The sequence below is a fragment of the Arachis ipaensis genome, chromosome B3 (assembly GCF_059453495.1).
Source record: "Arachis ipaensis isolate K30076 ecotype BB chromosome B3, ASM5945349v1, whole genome shotgun sequence".
NCBI lineage: Eukaryota > Viridiplantae > Streptophyta > Magnoliopsida > Fabales > Fabaceae > Arachis > Arachis ipaensis.
This window is the reverse complement of record NC_142438.1, coordinates 24,945,023-24,956,837: the sequence shown is the minus strand read 5'-3', so window position 1 is coordinate 24,956,837 and position 11,815 is coordinate 24,945,023. Positions and strand designations below refer to the sequence as shown.

At 37.7% G+C, this 11,815-nt stretch overlaps 1 pseudogene across 1 annotated transcript; it reads left to right on the top strand.

Moving 5' to 3' along the window:
* Positions 1-1,866: 1,866 nt before the first annotated feature.
* On the top strand, positions 1,867-10,791 carry LOC107630020 (UTP--glucose-1-phosphate uridylyltransferase-like; annotated as a pseudogene). Its single transcript, XR_015907419.1, has 18 exons — positions 1,867-2,693; positions 2,774-2,864; positions 3,072-3,132; positions 3,361-3,438; positions 3,527-3,577; positions 3,656-3,720; positions 4,963-5,038; positions 5,228-5,285; positions 5,402-5,448; positions 5,543-5,593; positions 6,132-6,164; positions 6,339-6,370; positions 6,451-6,526; positions 9,529-9,612; positions 9,718-9,816; positions 9,898-10,002; positions 10,310-10,381; positions 10,451-10,791. The product of XR_015907419.1 is annotated as a UTP--glucose-1-phosphate uridylyltransferase-like (transcript).
* Positions 10,792-11,815: the final 1,024 nt, after the last annotated feature.

The window sequence follows — 11,815 nt, the reverse complement described above, 5'->3', positions numbered from 1 at the left end:
ACCCTAGCCTCCACCAAAGAAAGCAAACCCTAGCCTCCACCCATAGTTGTCGCCGTCTGTCGGAGTGAGAGACTGCTCCCGCCGTCCATCGCACTCAAGAACTTCCGTCTTCGTGCTCTCGGGCCTCTCGCCGGATCCTCCACGTCGGGTGCTCACATCTCGCCGTTCTCCTCTGTGCTCGGCTGCTCGCGCCTCCCTCCGCCAGTGAGTGCTCGAGCTATGCGTGTTGGTTGCTGCACGTCGTCCGTGGTTGTCTCTGCTCGATTCTGCCTCCCAGTCTCACTCGAGTCTCGTCTCAGTCAGTGGCATCTCGTGGTTCGTCTGTCTCGTCGCCGGCGGCAGAAGCAACTCGTGGGGTTGTCCCTTGCTTCGTCGCCTTCCATGGGGTGGTCGCCGACTCGCCGTCGACCGTTGGTGAGTCCCTGCACCATCGCTTCCCTGTTCTCTCTTTTTAGATTTCCCTTCTCCTTGTATCTTTGCATGTTGCTGAATTGCTAATCAAATTTGCCTTGTTGCTAATCTAAATGTTGCTGTAAATCGGGACTTTACTTGGATTTGTTAAATTTGTTGCTGAATTTGTTGCTTCCCAATCACGGAATCAGAACAGAATACTCAGTCGGTGCTTGGTTGATTGGTTTTGCTCACTGATTGTATTTGATGATAAATTTTAAATTGATAACTTTTAAATTTTAAATTTGCACTGCGTGTTACTGATTCACTGTTCCTTCAGTACTTTTTGTTGTTGTTAATCATTGTGATGAGCTTTATTAAAATTGGGTTGAAAACTGTTGAATCTTTTTTCATTTTTTATTGTTCTTAACTTCTGTTCTTATTAAAAAAAATTGCAATTGGTGATCTTTTGATTTATTATATGCTTCATGTTTTTAATTTCACTCTGCTTCTAGGCTTTGAAATCAGTTTATGATAACTGTGATGCAATTATTTAGTTGGATAACTGATGTAATTATTGAGTTCAAGAGATTGAGTTTTTGATTTGCAAAGTGATTTTTGGTTGATTTTTTATTTAATTTGGTAATGGTGTTTATGATTAGGGTTATCTGGTTTTCATTCTTTTTTAATTTGGTAATAGTGTGATTACTTGTTACTGTTTGTAATGTTTGTTGCTGAATGATGATTGTTCTTTCTTGCCTCTGTTTAGTAATGTTTATTGAAATTTTGCACTTTTTCAATGCATATTTGTATGTGTTATTATTCCTCCTACTTCAAACTGCTTATGCTGCTTCTCACTATTTCTGGTGTGTAACTTGTATACTTCTGCATGATTCTCTTTTGATTCCACACAAAGTTGATGAAAAAAACTGATTTTGTTATCTGGGGTAATCGTATTCTGTTTCTGTCTATTTTTTCTTGCTAATGGAACATTCTAGTCTAGTTGTTTAGTGATCAGAATGTTATTCCTTCTTAGCTTCATGGAATGAAAGAGAAACTACATTGCATCCTCAGAGGAATCAAAAACCATTAATTAATTTATATATTATTCATTTTAGTTTTATGATTCTATCAATTTGGTTGTGTACTTATTCTTCTTATTCAGCATAGGAATTTAAACATTTTATTTTTCTGATATTTCAAAACTGTGTTTTTCTCAGAGACATTTATAGTTTTATACAGACAAGTGGTTCTGATTTTGGAATCAACTATGGATAAATAGCCAACAATCTTCCCTCTCCATCACGCGTTGCTGTTCTAAAACGGTTTTTCCGGTTGAACCACCGGTTGGACTGGTTGGACCAATGAACCAGTGAACTAATGATTAAAGCGGTTTGATGACCGGTCTGGTTTTCAGAATCTTGGGCCAAATATTGTAATTAACATTAACATCTGAAGAACATAATTCGTAAAATAGCAAAAGGAAGAAGAGAAGAGATTTGGAGTGCAGTAGACTAGCGGTAAAAGAGGCTGAAGGGAGAAGCATAAACCCCAAACCCTAAGAGCGAGCGTGAATCGGAAGAAAGGATGACGGTGCATTCGATAGTGATACAGAAGCTGCTGAGCACGAATGCACAAATGGGGCGGAGAGTGGCGGCGCATCACCTGAAGGAGTACACGTATGGCATGAGGAACAAGATGGCAATCATAGATTCGGACAAAACCCTGATATGCATGAGGAGCGCCCTGAACTTCATGGAGTCCCTTGCAAGCCGCAACGGTCGGTTCATGTTCATCAACACCAACCCTCTCTTCCACCACATCTTCCACCTTATGACCACCCGCGTCGGCTCCTACTCCCCCTCCACCAACTCCCTCTGGCGCACCGGCGGCTTCTTCACCAACAGCTACAGCCCCAAGAAGTTCCGCTCTCGCAACAAGAAGCTCGTCTTCGGCCCCCACCCAGCCCCCCGACTGCATCTTCATCCTCGACACCGACTCCAAGTCCTCCGTCATCAACGAGGCTCACAATCTTCACATCCCCGTCGTCGCCATTGTCGACTCCTCCATGCCCCTCCATTCATTCTCCCGTGTCGCTTATCCCGTTCCCGCCAATCCTTCTGTCCAGTTTGTCTACTTGTTCTGCAACCTCCTCACCAAGACCCTCCTTCTTGAGAAAGAGAAGGGCAAGCTCAAAGAAGCAACACCTCTCCAAATTCAAGCAGGTAAGGCTGCGAAGAACAATTTGCCAAACCTCGACGTAACTGTCTTCCCCTACGCCACTTTACCTCCCTTGTCTCAAGGTAGGCCATCTATTTTCTCTATCGATCCTCATTACTGTCTCTTGAAAATTGGAGCTCAGCGATTTTCTCGTTGGTAGCAGATATGGAAGAAACTAAGAAGCTTTTGGACAAACTTGTTGTTTTGAAGTTCGATGCTGCCTCACCAAGAGGTATGGGTTTGGAAGGCCCCAAGTAAGAGTCTTCTTTTGCTGTTCGTATAATGCTCACTTCATTTAGGCAATCAAGAATTGAATAGACCTTCTTTTTAGGAGGGCTTCGTTAGCCTTTCTCTGTTTCTCCCCCAACATGTTTGATGTGTATATTTCCTCCGCCTGTTGCTTCTGCTTTTAATTCCACATTTCACGCTTTACACCAATGATGTTTTTCTTCCCTGTGTAGATCTGCAGTTGGTATTCGCAATGGACTTACATTTCTGGATTTAATAATTAACCAGATTCAGGTGAGCCGTCAGACTTCAATTTTTTTGTTTTTTACTCTTAATATATGAGTATGGTAATCACACATGTTACACGCTTAATACTCTCTTTAAATTATTCATTACATCCCACTTCAACCTTTTATCAATAGTGCAGATTGAGCACACGTCTCACAGAGTTGAAGTATATCCAGCTTTCATATTTGTTGCTTTTATTTAGGGTTTTAATTTACTGTTGCCTTTGTTTGTAAGACCCTATACTCCAAGTATGGATGCAAGGTTCCATTGCTTCTTTTGAGCAAAGATGACACCCATGACAATACTCTAAAGGTGAATTGCCATTTGGATTTCGATATCATTATTTGATTCTGCAACCTTAGTTATTACTTATTATTAAAATCTTCAACCTTCTGTTTAGGTGTTGGAAAAGTATCAGGGATCAACTGTTGATGTACAGAGGATTAAGCAGGTTTGAATGTGTTTCATATTTTTTATTAATTGATGTTATTATGTGATTTCTAATTATCAATGCATCACATGTATATAGGGTGAAGGTGAAGGTGAAGGTCTAGAATTGGAATCATTAGCCGGACATTACAGCAAGGAGGAAGTGTATGTCATCCTTACAATACCCATGTCTGAAATTGGACTCTATATGTTCACATGCATGCCTGTAGACTAAGAGATTTAAACTTTCAGCAGAAATTGTTTTTGGAGATTCTAATAGTATTCAGATTAACATTACCATTACCATTTCAGTAGTACTTTCTTTTATAACAGTAACTTAAATTTATGCGAAGCTTGTCTTTCTTGAATTCGTTTTGTTGTGAGCAAAATAGATGTAGTTGATTTATATGAATCTACAAAAATACGTCCAGCTACATATTATGTTCTACCTGACATCTTGTGAATTTAGTTTGCCATGTAAAAGTGTTTGTAACATAGGCTTTTGTAGTTTCTTTATTTTTGATACCATGATATAGTCTGCCTTCACGTGTCATACGATGTGGGATTATAGAAGATAGTTAAGTATGGTTTCTTATAAAATATTGGAATGACAGATTGAATATTATTGTCATGGTACACTATAGTACCTTCTTAGGGACTTGGGTATTATGGGATGTCCAACGTCCCACATCGGGTAGTAGGCTGGATTAAGGTGAATACCGAATACTGATAGCCGATAGCAAAGTGGCTACCGCTCGGTCAGTGTTGATAGAGTGATATAAGTGATATCAGTGGCTCTCCAGGGGTAGTTGAAGGGCAGGGGAGATGCAGTGATATCAGTGAGATATCACCCAATTTCCCATTATTGGTTATTATTATTCAGTAAAAGAAGGTAAAACAAAGATATCAGGTATTCGAGAGACCTGAATCTCTCCTAGAATCTGATCCTATCTTTTGTCTCTATTTTCCCATCCCCTCTCACTACTTCTCATATCCTTTTACTGTTCCCACCTCGCTCTCATAACAGAATGCCCACTCTCCTGCATTCACTTTCCAACTAGGCAAGTTAGTTATAAAACCCACCCTAGCCCATCTTTCACTCAATTAGAGTTAGGTCCCTAGTTTCTAATTAGCTATGTATATAACAAACCTTGAGTTTTATGATATTACTTCAAACATATATTTGGCTGTAGCTATATATTACAGATGTTAATATTAAGTAGTCATTAATAGAAATACAAAATTATCAAATGGTCCAATTATCATTATCAAATAAAAGCGTAAATTGGAGAAATTTGGCAGCATTGATATTCCAATTTATTGAATTTTATGTTCTGCGATGAGAAAGTTGGATTACATGGTAAATACTTTAATGTCTTATATCAATATGTTAACTTTATATGTCAGAGGACATCCTTTTTATAACGGTGATATATTTCGTTCGCTGATGACTAGTGGAACCCTTGATTTTTTACTATCACAGGTATGAATTTCCTTTGCAGTTGAGCATTCTTCTTTTGTCCCTATCCTTTAAAATGTATGAGCAAGATCTGTAGGAACTTGGATGGAATTACTTACAACACAAGGCCATAATTAAAATGTGTACATATATGTGTGATGCACTTATATCGTTTGTTACTTGTTGACTAGGTTTTTAAATAATGTTTTCCAGGGTAAGGAGTATATCCTTTTGATCAACAAGGATAATGTGGCTACCGTCATTGATCCAAGTATCCTTATAATTTTTATTTTTGTCACTAAAATTATTTCTTGCAAGTCACTGCTTCTTGACTAGCATTTAGATTCAAATATTTTGATTGCTGTCTACCTTGACTGCATCTTGTAGATATACTAAATCATTTGGTGACAAATGATATTGAGTGTTGCATGGAGGTACAGATTTATGTTCTCATTATTATGTGTAAGACTACAACCTTCCTTTTAAGGTATCGGAGTTTCTTGTCTCATGTCTTTTCTCTCTTTCCAGGTGACACCAAGCAATTCATTTAATTTAATTTCAACTCCAATGAATTTCAAGGTTTATATCCTTTGTCTTCAGCCTTTCCTGCATACATCACCCTCTTTATTATTTATGCTTTGTGCTAATTATTGAATACCAGATCAGCAAGCCTGTGAATTTTTGGGTAATTAACTCTCTTAGTCCTTGGGCTATTCTAAGATCTAATCTTGTGTGCTATTTTCCGATTAAGTTTATTTCCGAGAATTTTTCATTATCATTGACAAATTTTTCAATGAACGTAAGTGTCCAAGGACCTTACAAACATTTTGTAAATTTAGGAACTTACTCATAAATTTTCAAAGTTTAAGGGCTTATTATAATTTTCCCAAAATGTTCGGGGATTAATAGATTCATTAAGCGTATAATTTATGCTAGTTTACCCGTTTGGTAATATTCTGTATCATAGTTGAGTTGAAACATACACACACACACATATTCTGATTTAGATCTTAAGTTATAGGAATCACGACCTACTGGTTCTTGTCAAATGCTGATAAGGTTGTTGAGGTAATTTGGCAGCTGCTAACCTGTAAGAATATTGTTGTAATTTCTGTAGCTTTGGGAAATTGCTCAGAACCAAACCAAACATGTAAGTTGTAAATTCCGTTTTCCAAATAATCACTGCTCAAAATTACCTTGTTTTATTTTATGAGGTTGTCCTTGATGTTTTTATATTGTGATTCTGACAAGACTCATGGGAATATTATATTATATTCTAATTTTTCCTTTTGTTGGTCTATATCTGCTGGTTCATACATTGAAGGAAAATTTCAAACTAATAGATACAACAAACACGTGAGTCAAATGCTGGTTCTTTTTGTGTAATCTCTAACCAAAATTTACAAATTGTGGTAATTTGTCCTATCCCCGTGTAGGTGGGTGAGTTTAAGTGCCATTAAGAGGCTTGTTGACTCGCATAAACTGAAGCAAAAGAAGTCCTCAGTTTCGAAGGTATCATTCCCTATCTATCATTACCCTTCTGTGATCTTCTATAAAATTGAATTCAAGGGGTTACTGCTCGCACAAAAATGACCATGATAAAACACTTGTGCAAGAAATAGCAGATGGATCAGTAATGCAGGTATATGCATAATATTGTTGTGTTTATTTGTAGCTGCTGCTTCTTTGTCCCTATCCTTTAAAATGTATGAGCAAGATCTGTAGGAACTTGGATGTTTATTTGTAGCTGCTGCTTCTTTGTCCCTAGAATACGTGCTTTGCTTTTTTGACAAATGTTTGCAAGGCACCTTCTAAGGAACAAAGAAGCTTCCTAAGACGGGTAGGAGAAGAGGCAAAGTGGGATGGAAATGGAAGCGCGGAAGAGATGTGGAGGGAGATGGCAGAAGTTATTAGAAGAACAGCAAAAGAAAGTTTTGGTGAATCTAAAGGAATAGGACCAAGAGACAAGGAGTCCTGGTGGTGGAATGCGAGTATACAAGAAAAGATAAAGATAAAAAGGGGATGCTTCAAAGAGTGGTCTTTATGCCACAATGCAGATAATTGGGAAAAATATAAGGCGGCTAAGAAAGAGACAAAAGTGGCTGTAAGTGAAGCAAGAACAAGAGCATATGAGGGTCTCTACCAGTCTTTGGGCACGAAAGAAGGAGAAAAAGGTATATATAGAATCGCAAAGAGCCGGGAAAGAAGAACGAGAGATTTAGATCAGGTTAAGTGCATAAAGGATAAGGATGGAGAGGTGTTAGCTCAAGAGGAGAAGATTAATGAAAGGTGGAAGAGCTACTTCTACGAGTTATTTAATGAGGGACAGAAGACTCTTCCGAGCCTTGGTCGTTTATGCACAAGGGAAGAAGATCAAAACTTTGACTACTATCGAAGGATTCGAGACTTCGAGGTAAAAGAGGCTCTAAAGCAGATGAAAAATGGTAGGGCAGTAGGACCTGATAATATCCCGATTGAGGTTTGGAAGGGTCTTGGAGAAAAAGGCATCAACTGGTTAACCATACTTTTTAATGAGATTTTAAGGTCTAAGAAGATGCCTGATGAGTGGAGAAAGAGCACCTTGGTACCTATCTACAAGAATAAGGGGGATATACAAAGCTGCGGAAACTATAGAGGGATTAAGCTTATGAGTCATACTATGAAGTTGTGGGAAAGGGTGATAGAACGGAGGTTGAGAAAAGAGACACAAGTAACAGAGAACCAATTTGGATTTATGCCAGGCAGATCTACCACTGAAGCGATATACCTATTAAGAAGGATGATGGAGAGGTATCGTAGTAATAAAAGGGATCTACATATGGTGTTTATTGATTTGGAAAAAGCGTATGATAGAGTACCAAGGGATGTCTTATGGAAGGTTTTAGAAAAGAGGAGAGTAAGGATCGCATATATTCGGGCAATTAAAGATATGTATGATGGGGCCACAACTAGTGTGAAGACTCAAGGTGGTGTGACAGAGGAATTTTCTATTGGTATAGGATTACACCAGGGATCATCCTTAAGTCCATACCTTTTCACATTAGTCTTGGAAGTACTCACAGAGCACATCCAAGAGCCTGTGCCATGGTGCATGCTTTTTGCCGATGATATCGTCCTTATGGGAGAGTCAAGGGAAGACCTAAATAAGAAGTTGGAGTTATGGAGAGAAGCTTTAGAAGTGTATGGTCTGTGCAAAAGCCGTAGCAAGACGGAATATATGGAATGTAAGTTCAGTCTGAGAAGGGAAAACCCCAATATAGAGGTGAAGATTGGAGAAAACACCCTACGAAAAGTTAAATGTTTTAAGTATCTTGGGTGCATCATACAGGACAATGGAGAGATTGAACAGGATGTAAATCATAGGATCCAAGCAGGTTGGTCAAAATGGCGGAGTGCATCTGGTTTTATATGCGACAAAAAAGTGTCTTTAAAACTTAAAGGTAAATTCTATCGCACCGCTATAAGACCGGCTATGCTGTATGGTATGGAGTGTTGGGCGGCTAAAGGGGAGCACGAACATAAGCTGAGTGTGGCAGAAATGAAAATATTGAGATGGATGAGTGGTCATACGCGATTGGATAAAATAAGGAATGAAGATATAAGGGAGAAAGTTTGAGTTGCACCAATTGTGGAAAAGATGGTTGAATCGCGTCTCAGGTGGTTTGGACATGTGAGAAGAAGACCGATAGAATATCCAGTTAGGAGGGTGGATGAGATGGACGATGAACAAAGGGCGAAAGGCAGAGGAAGACCTAAGAAGACCATCCATGAGGTGGTCAAACGAGACCTACATGTAAACGGTCTCTCTGTAGACATGATACATGACAGAGCACAATGGCGTCGTTTGATTCATGTAGCCGACCCCACTTAGTGGGACAAGGCTTTGTTGTTGTTGTTGTTGTTGTTTGCAAGGCACCTTCTATGTGCAATCCCACATATCCTTTGATTGGAGGTAAGGAAGAGGTGGACCAGGTCACTAAGGAGTTAGAATATGAACTACATAGGCTGATTGGCTTGTAGTACACCTGTTCACTAATCCTTTGGGCTCTGCACCAAGAAATAAATTTTAGACTGCATGTTGATAACACATGCCTTTAATGATGCAGGTTCTGTTGTATATTTTTAGGGTTTACTGACTTATGATGTGTATGTGACCGTGTATATTGAATCTCATTTGTATTGTATTGATCTGTAAGGAATTAGTATTGCTAATGCTATGCACATATGCACAGTACCATTAAGTATAATGTAATATTTGAGTTAACAAGGCTTAGTTAGAGTGGATACTAAATTGTTGGTTGATTTTAGACGCCTTATGCTCTAGTGGCACCTGTCTTACTAGGAAACTTATTCTTGTTTTGATCCATAGTGAGTTTTAAAGTCTCTCATAACTGTCTTCCTAAAAGAAAATGATTAAGAAAAGAAGCTGCTGACTGGTATTACAAGTTGTTTTCTGCTAGATATGAATTTCTTAGTTGGTCTTTTAAGTGTAGGCTTCTTTGTTTGGATGCCAGTTCTTCGATAAATTGATTGGTGTCAGTGTACCTGAACCACGTTTTCTTCCCCTGGATGCAACGTCAGATTTACTTCTGCTACAGGTGATTCTGGCCTGATGTACATGTAATTTGTACATTCTGTTACTCAGAAGCATACTTTGTTCTATTTGACTAATTTCCACTCTCCCCAAATATGTATTCTTGCAGTCAGATCTTTACACATGTAAAGAAGGTGTCTTAACTCGTAATCCAGCTAGGACTAACCCTCTAAATCCTGTGATAGATCTGGGACCTGAATTTCAAAAGGTGAAGATGATATACTGGTTTCTTGTCATACCTTTGCCTAGCTATTCCTTTTTTATTATGAATCTTCTGTTTCATTCCCAGGTTGGTGACTTTCAAAGTCGCTTCAAATCCATTCCAAGCATCGTTGGTTTAGATAGTTTGACCGTGAGAGGCAATGTGTGGTTTGGAGCTAATATTACTTTCAAGGTATAATAGATATTATGTTTTCTCTTTGGCATGATATGCGTGTTGGATACATAAATTGCATTTGATTTTGTAGTGCAGTGTGTTGTGCTGTGTGTTTCATAAAATCACCCCCACCCCCCCCCCCCCCGGGCCCCTTCTTTCTTCAAAATTTAAGAAAAAACTATACTTTTTCTATTTCCAAGTTTAAGTGATAAATGAATCATGGAGTTTTGGTGTATATAATGCCTCAAAATCTTATATATTTTATATATTTGGAAAGGGCAAGTGTTATGACTAACAATTGCTTTTTCTGTGACACACCTGTCAGGGGCAAGTGGCTATTACTGCAAAACCTGGCTTGAGACTGGAAATTCCTGATGAGGTGGTGATTGAGAATAAGGTAGTCGCTAATTCTGCTATAGACTTTTGAATTTCTTTGTTCTGTTAATTACTTTTTGCTGTTCTGCAGGAGGTCAATGGCCCTGCAGCCATTCAAGAATGAATGGTTTATCAAAGCTACTAGGTTTTGTTTTGAGTGAATACAAGACTATAGAAGCTTTTATTTGAACCTTGCTAGCTTTTCTGTTTCCTGGGAACTAAGGTTCAGAAGCAAATGAGCTTGCATTTCTCCTTTTGAGCATCGCAGCAGTAATGAAATAACGCAAATTGGTTTGTATCCTGTAACTTTTGGGACAAGTCTTGATCTCAGTCGAAACAAGGAATAATAGGTGTATCATCAATTTTTCTGGTCTTTTTGTCTTGAGACGATTAAAATCATACCAATATTCCATTTTACCAATGAGTTGCAGCATACAGCCCTAATTTTCTGTTATTGTTCTTTTTGTTCTATCTTCCTGCGCGCACTCAACCCCAGGAAACCTTTACATTTACACCATATATTAAATTGATTGAGTGAAGAGCAAGGTGGTTAAACTCGATGGAGCTGATTTAGACTTGATTCGTAAATTCATACGAGTTTACCATTACGCATTTTGTAATATATATATATATATATATATATATATATATATATATATATATATATATATATATATATATATATATATATATATATATATATATATATATAAGAGTGTTAGGGGTCAGCAATTTTTGTATTTTGTAACCATTAATTGGCCATCAATAGTGTATTCAATAGTGTGAGATTACATTCAATGGTGGGAAATCATATACTTTTTCTTTGATGGTTAAGTGCTGGCCACAAAATACAAAAGTTGCTGGCCCTCTAGACTTTTCCATATATATATACTTTTTTAAAACACGTAATAATTTCAACTACAACACGTAATAAATTAAAATAGTATGTTAGAATACATTCAAATTTTCTACAAGTATGCATTTAGTTTAATTTAGAACACAATCAAAACTTCATAAAAATTCCTCCATTGATAGATTTTGAGCAATAATTATACTTTACTTTTTTATTGTTGCTATGAACATCAATTTCATTATTCCATCTTATATAACTTTTATTTTCACTTGCATTTTTCCTTCTAGAAATAGTAGGTTTTTTTCCAAATGTGAAGGTAATTGCATTATTTTAAGAAAGTGATACAAAGTTCAATGTGAGATCAAAGAAATAGTAGTGGAGTTCTCCCAATTGAAGTCATAAGTGACTACAATAATAACTAATAAACTAAAGAAAGAAAAATACATTAAAAAATTAGGAAATTTGTCTTCTATTCATCTCTTGGCAAATTTTCCTTGCTAAGCTCGAGACCTGTTGGACAGGAGTTTTTTCATTTTCAAACACTTCTTTATTACGTGTTTTCCAGAATGCCCAACAAAGAGCAGTGAAGATGTTGAGGGCATC